This window comes from Triticum dicoccoides, chromosome 3A, assembly GCF_002162155.2.
Source record: "Triticum dicoccoides isolate Atlit2015 ecotype Zavitan chromosome 3A, WEW_v2.0, whole genome shotgun sequence".
Classification (NCBI taxonomy): Eukaryota; Viridiplantae; Streptophyta; class Magnoliopsida; order Poales; family Poaceae; genus Triticum; species Triticum dicoccoides.
Window position 1 is genome coordinate 358,259,855 of NC_041384.1, and position 8,072 is coordinate 358,267,926.

Sequence of the window (8,072 nt, forward strand, 5' to 3'; positions counted from 1 at the left end):
TGCTATATTATCTACTGTTTTGGGCAATGTTGGGCTTTATTATCCACTTTTATATTACTTTCGGGACTAACCTATTAACCGTGGGCCCAGCCCAGATTTGCTGCTTTTTGCCCATTTCAGTGTTTCAAAGAAAAGGAATATCAAACGGAGTTGAAACGGAACGAAATCAACTGGAGAAGTTATTTTTGGAAGGAAACCTACCGGATAGACTTGGACCCTACGTCAAAAGGTGAAGGAGGAGCTCACGAGGGTAGGGGCGAGCCCACCCCCCTGGGGCGCGCCCCCCTGCATCATGGCCCCCCTTCGGTCCACCGACGTACCTCCTGCACCCATATATACCTATGTAACCTAAAACTTCCAGAATGGAGATTAGATCAGGAGTTCCACCGCCGCAAGCCTCTGTAGCCACCAAAAGTCAATCGGGACTCTGTTCCGGCACCCTGCCGGAGGGGGATCCCTCGCCGGTGGCCATCTTCATCATCCCGGTGCTCTCCATGACGAGGAGGGAGTAGTTCTCCCTCGGGGCAGAGGGTATGTACCAGTAGCTATGTGTTTGATCTCTCTCTCTCTCTCGTGTTCTTGATTTGGCACGATCTTGATGCATCGCGATCTTTGCTATTATAGTTGGATCTTATGTTTCTCCTCCCCCTCTACTCTCTTGTAATGAATTGAGTTTCCCCTTTGAAGTTATCTTATCGGATTGAGTCTTTATAGATTTGAGAACACTTGATATATGTCATGCCGTGGATATCTGTGGTGACAATGGGATATCACGTTATTAACTTGATGTATGTTTTGGTGATCAACTTGCGGGTTCCGCCCATGAACCTATGCATAGGGGTTGGCACATGTTTTCATCGTGATTCTCCGGTAGAAACTTTGGGGCACTCTTTGAGGTCCTTTGTGTTGGTTGAATAAATGAATATGAGATTGTGTGACGCATATCGTATAATCATACCCACGGATACTTGAGGTGACAATCGAGTATCTAGGTGACATTAGGGTTTTGGTTGATTTTTGTCTTAAGGTGTTATTCTAGTACGAACTCTAGGGATGTTTGTGACACTTATAGGAATAGCCCAACGGATTGATTGGAAAGAATAACTTTGAGGTGGTTTCATACCCTACCATAATCTATTCGTTCGTTCTCCGCTATTAATGACTTTGGAGTGACTCTTTGTTGCATGTTGAGGGATAGTTATGTGATCCAATTATGTTAGTATTGTGGAGGGAACTTACACTAGCGAAAGTATGAACCCTAGGCCTTGTTTCCTAGCATTGCAATACCGTTTACGCTCACTTTTATCATTCGTTACCTTGCTGTTTTTATAATTTCAGATTACAAATACCCATATCTATTATCCATATACCACTTGTATCACCATCTCTTCGCCAAACTAGTGCACCTATACAATTTACCATTGTATTGGGTGTGTTGGGGACACAAGAGACTCTTTGTTATTTGGTTGCATGGTTGCTTGAGAGAGACCATCTTCATCCTATGCCTCCTACGGATTGATAAACCTTAGGTCATCCACTTGAGGGAAATTTGCTACTGTCCTACAAACCTCTGCACTTGGAGGCCCAACAACGTCTACAAGAAGAAGGTTGTGTAGTAGACATCAAGCTCTTTTTGGGCGCCGTTGCAGGGGAGGTTAGCGCTTGAAGGTATATCTTTAGATCTTGCAATCGAGTCTTCTAGTTTCTTGTTTTATCACTAGTTTAGTTTATAAAAGAAAACTATAAAAAAATGGAATTGAGTTTGTCTCGTACGCTTCACCTTTTTAATATCTTTCGTGAGTATGATGGAAAGGATAATTGTGCTCAAGTGCTAGAAGAAGAAATCTATAAAATGTTTGGCACTAAATATTTGAATGATGAGCATGATTGCAATGTTGTTATTATGAATTCCTTGAATATCCATGATGCTAATGATATGCAAAGGCACAAGCTTGGGGAAGCTATGTTTGATGAAGATGATATTTTTTGTCCCCCATGTTTTGATGAGCAAATTTATTATGATGAAAGCATGCCTCCTATCCATGATGATTATTGTGATGACACATATGCTTTAAAGAATAATAATAACAATGAAACTTGTCATCTTGATTTCAATTTTTAATCCCATGATAGTTACTCTGTTGAGTTTGCTCCCACTACTATTAATGAGAAGAATTTTGCTTCTGTGGAGAGTAGTAAAATTTCTATGCTTGAAGATAATGAAAAGAATGCTTTAGGTGCTGGTTATATTGTTGAATTCATTCATGATGCTACTGAAAATTATTATGAGGGAGGAATATATGCTTGTAGGAATTGCAATAATATCAAGTTTCCTCTCTATGTGCTTAAAGTTTTGAAGTTATGCTTGTTTTGCCCTCCTATGCTAGTTGATTATTGTTCCCACAAGTTGTTTACTCACAAAATCCCTATGCATAGGAAGTGGGTTAGGCTTAAATGTGCTAGTCATATTCTTCATGATGCTCTCTTTATGTTACAGTTATTATCTTTTATGTGAGCATCATTGAAATCATCATGCCTAGCTAGGGGCGTTAAACGATAGCGCTTGTTGGGAGGCAACCCAATTTTATTTTTGTTCCTTGCCTTTTGCTCCTGTTTAGTAATAAATAATTCATCTATCCTCTGTTTATATGTGGTTTATGCTTTTAATTAGTGCTTGTGCCAAGTAGAACCTTTGGGAAGACTTGGGGAAAGTCTTGTTGATCATGCTGTGAAAAACAGAAACTTTAGCGCTCACGAGAACTGCTGCTTTTTTTATTTGGAGACTGATATTTAGTTAATTATTTTTGAAGATGATTAATAGATAAATTACTCAGGTCCAGAAATTTATTTAAGAATTTTATGAGTTCCAGAAGTATACGTTTGATCCATATTACTACAGACTGTTCTGTTTTTGACATATTCTGTTTTCATTGTGTTGTTTGCTTATTTGATGAATCTATGGCTAGTAAAATAGTTTATGAACCATAGATAAGTTGAGATACAGTAGGTTTAACACAAATATAAATAAAGAATGAGTTCATTACAGTACCTTGAAGTGGTGATTTATTTTCTTATACTAACGGAGCTTACGAGTTTTCTGTTAAGTTTTGTGTTGTGAAGTTTTCAAGTTTTGGGTAAAGATTCGATGGACTATGGAATAAGGAGTGGCAAGAGCCTAAGCTTGGGGATTCCCAAGGCACCCCAAGGTAATATTCAAGGACAACCAAGATCCTAAGCTTGGGGATGCCCCGGAAGGCATCCCCTCTTTCGTCTTCGTTCATCGGTAACTTTACTTGGAGCTATATTTTTATTTACCACATGATATGTGTTTTGCTTGGAGCGTCAATTTATTTTGTTAGGATTTGCTTGATGTTATTTAGAACAATGTTTTGCATCTTTTATTTCAATAAAAGTGGCATTGATAGCCTTTACTATGCCTATTTTAGAAGTCCACATGTTGCTGTTTGAAAACAGAAAGTTTACCGCTGTTGCAATAATTCCCTAGAAAAGTCAGAATGTGATACAATGTTGAAACCTTTTGCATATTAAGCTCTGATAAATTTAATACAGTGGGAATTTTCTTTCATAATTTTTGGAGCTAGGGAAGTATGGATGTTGCTGCATTCTTTACAGACTATCCTGTTTAGGCAGATTAATGTTATGTTTGCATTGTTTGCATATGTTTGCTTCTTTAATGATTCTATTTGAGGATAGGACTATTAAATATGCAGAGGCATTTAGTATGAAATGTTGAATAATAATTTTAGTGATTTTCTACAGTAGAGTATGATAAGGTTTTGGCAATGGTTTATACTAACTTATCTCATGAGTCCTTGTTGAGTTTTGTGTGGATGAAGCTTTTGAGATTTAGTGAGACCATGATATGAGAGGAATTAAGGACACAAAAGCTCAAGCTTGGGGATGCCCAAGGCACCCCAAGATAATATTTCAAGAAGTCTCAAGAACCTAAGCTTGGGAATGCCCCGGTTGGCATCCCACCTTTCTTCTTCAACGACTATCGGTTAGTATCGGTTGATCCTAAGTTTTTGCTTCTTCACCTGATGTTTGCTATTCTTAGATGTCATTTTATTTTGCTTTGCTTGTTGTTTGAATAAAATACCAAGATATGAAATTATTAAATGTTAGGGAGTCTTCACATAGTTGCATAATTATTCGACTACTCATTGATCTTCACTTATATCTTTCGGAGTAGTTTGTCATTTGCTCTAGTGCTTCACTTATATCTTTTTAGAGCACGGTGGTGGTTTTATTTTATAGAAATAGATGAACTCTCATGCGTCACTTAAATTATTTTGAGAGTCTTAATGTCATGGTAATTTGCTTAAATAATCCTAATATGCTAGGTATACAAAAAGAATAATAAAATTCTCATATGAGTGTGTTGAATACTATGAGAAGTTTGATACTTGATAATTATTTTGAGATATGGAGATGGTGGTATTAGAGTCATGCTAGTTGAGTAGTTGTGAATTTGAGAAATACTTGTGTTGCAGTTTGTGATTCCCGTAGCATGCACGTATGGTGAACCGTTATGTGATGAAGTCGGAGCATGATTTATTTATTGATTGTCTTCTTTATGAGTGGCGGTCGAGGACGAGCGATGGTCTTTTCCTACCAATCTACCCCCCTAGGAGCATGCGCGTAATACTTTGCTTTGATAACTTGTAGATTTTTACAATAAGTATATGAGTTCTTTATGACTAATGTTGAGTCCATGGATCATACGCACTCTCGCCCTTCCACCATTGCTAGCCTCTCTAATACCATGCACCTTTCGCCGGTATCATACACTCACCATATAACTTCCTCAAAACAGCCACCATACCTACCTATTATGGCATTTCCATAGCCATTCTGAGATATATTGCCATGCAACTCTCCACCGTTCCGTTTATTATGACACGCTTCACCATTGTCATATTGCTTAGCATGATCCTGTAGTTAACATCGTATTTGTGGCAAAGCCACCGTTCATAATTCTTTCATACATGTCACTCATGAGTCATTGCACATCCTGGTACACCGCCGGAGGCATTCATATAGAGTCATATTTTGTTCTAAGTATCGAGTTGTAATTCTTGAGTTGTAAGAAAAATAAAAGTATGATTATCATCATTATTAGAGCATTGTCCCAGTGAGGAAAGGATGATGGAGACTATGATTCCCCCACAAGTTGGGATGAGACTCCGGACAAAAAAAAGAGAGGCCAAAGAAGCCCAAATAAAAAAAAGAGAAAAGAGGCCATAAAAAAGAGAAGGCCCAAATTAAAAAAAATGAGAGAAAAAGAGAGAAGGGACAATGCTACTATCCTTTGACCACACTTGTGCTTCAAAGTAGCACCATGATCTTCATGATAGAGAGTCTCCTATGTTTTTCACTTTCATATACTGGTGGGAGTCTTTCATTATAGAACTTGGCTTGTATATTCCAATGATGGGCTTCCTCAAAATGCCCTAGGTCTTCGTGAGCAAGCAAGTTGGATGCACACCCACTAGTTTCTTTTGTTGAGCTTTCATACACTTATAGCTCTAGTGCATCCGTTGCATGGCAATCCCTACTCGCTCACATTGATATCTATTGATGGGCATCTCCATAGCCCATTGATACGCCTAGTTGATGTGAGACTATCTTCTCCCTTTTTGTCTTCTCCACAACCACCACTCTATTCCACATATAGTGATATGTCCATGGATCACGCTCATGTATTGCGTGAAGATTGAAAAGGTTTGAGAACATCAAAAGTATGAAACAATTACTTGGCTTGTCATCGGGGTTGTGCATGATATAAATATTTTGTGTGGTGAAGATGGAGCATAGCCAGACTATATGATTTTGTAGGAATAACTTTCTTTGGCCATGTTATTTTGAGAAGACATAATTGCTTAGTTAGTATGCTTGAAGTATTATTATTTTTATGTCAATATGAACTTTTGTCTTGAATCTTTCGGATCTGAATATTCATATCACAAGTAAGAATAATTACATTGAAATTATGCCAACTAGAATTCCACATCAAAAAGTATCTTTTTTATCATTTACCTACTCGATGACGAGCAGGAATTAAGCTTGGGGATGCTTGATACGTCTCCAACGTATCTATAATTTTTGATTGCTCCATGCTATATTATCTACTGTTTTGGGAAATGTTGGGCTTTATTATCCACTTTAATATTACTTTCGGGACTAACCTATTAACCGGAGGCCCAGCCCAGATTTGCTGTTTTTGCCTATTTAGTGTTTCGAAGAAAAGGAATATCAAATAGAGTCGAAACGGAACGAAATCAACTGGAGAAGTTATTTTTGGAAGGAAACCTACCGGATAGACTTGGACCCCACGTCAGAAGATGAAGGAGGAGCTCACAAGGGTAGGGGGCGCGCCCACCCCCCTGGGGCGCGCCCCCTGCCTCGTGCCCCCCCCCTTCGGTCCACCGACGTACCTCCTGCACCCATATATACCTACATAACCTAAAACTTCCAGAACGGAGATTAGATCAGGAGTTCCACCGCCGCAAGCCTCTGTAGCCACCAAAAGTCAATCGGGACCTTATTCCGGCACCCTGCCGGAGGGGGGATCCCTCACCGGTGGCCATCTTCATAATCCCGGTGCTCTCCATGACGAGGAGGGAGTAGTTCTCCCTCGGGGCTGAGGGTATGTACCAGTAGCTATGTGTTTGATCTCTCTCTCTCTCTTGTTCTTGATTTGGCACGATCTTGATGTATCACGAGCTTTGCTATTATAGTTGTATCTTATGTTTCTCCTCCCCCTCTACTCTCTTGTAATGAATTGAGTTTCCCCTTTGAAGTTATCTTATTGGATTGAGTCTTTATAGATTTGAGAACACTAGATGTATGTCTTGCCGTGGATATCTGTGGTGACAATGGGATATCACGTGATTAACTTGATGTATGTTTTGGTGATCAACTTGCGGGTTCCACCCATGAACCTATGCATAGGGGTTGGCACATGTTTTTGTCGTGATTCTCCGGTAGAAACTTTGGGGCACTCTTTGAGGTCCTTTGTGTTGGTTGAATAAATGAATATGAGATTGTGTGACGCATATCGTATAATCATACCCACGGATACTTGAGGTGACATTGGAGTATCTAGGTGACATTAGGGTTTTGGTTAATTTGTGTCTTAAGGTGTTATTCTAGTACGAACTCTAGGGCTGTTTGTGACACTTATAGGAATAGCCCAACGGATTGATTGGAAAGAATAACTTTGAGGTGGTTTCATACCCTACCATAATCTCTTCGTTCGTTCTCTGCTATTAGTGACTTTGGAGTGACTCTTTGTTGCATGTTGAGGGATAGTTATGTGATCCAATTATGTTAGTATTGTTGACGGAACTTACACTAGCGAAAGTATGAACCCTAGGCCTTGTTTCCTAGCATTGCAATACCGTTTACGCTCACTTTTATCATTCGTTACCTTACTGTTTTTATAATTTCAGATTGCAAATACCCATATCTACTATCCATATACCACTTGTATCACCATCTCTTCGCCGAACTAGTGCACCTATACAATTTACCATTGTATTGGGTGTGTTGGGGACACAAGAGACTCTTTGTTATTTGGTTGCAGGGTTGCTTGAGAGAGACCATCTTCATCCTACGCCTCCTACGGATTGATAAACCTTAGGTCATCCACTTGAGGGAGATTTGCTAATGTCCTACAAACCTCTGCACTTGGAGGCCCAACAACGTCTACAAGAAGAAGGTTGTGTAGTAGACATCATGGACAAGAAGTTGAAGCAAATGGCGATAGATCAAGCCCCTCGCACCTCCGAGAGTGAGCTGGAGAAGCCTTACGAGGCGTGGCATGACATGATGGCGTATCCCGCAGGGTGGCACCCACCATAAATCCATCAATTTGATGGAACCGATGATGCAAGGGAGCACTTGGCATACTTCGAGGCAGCATGCGGCGACACAGCAAACAGCCCGTCACTTCTCCTTCGCCAATTTTCAGGGTCATTAACCTGGACCGCCTTCCATTGGTATAGTCGTTTACCAGTTGGGTCCATTGGGAGTTGGGCGGCCATGAA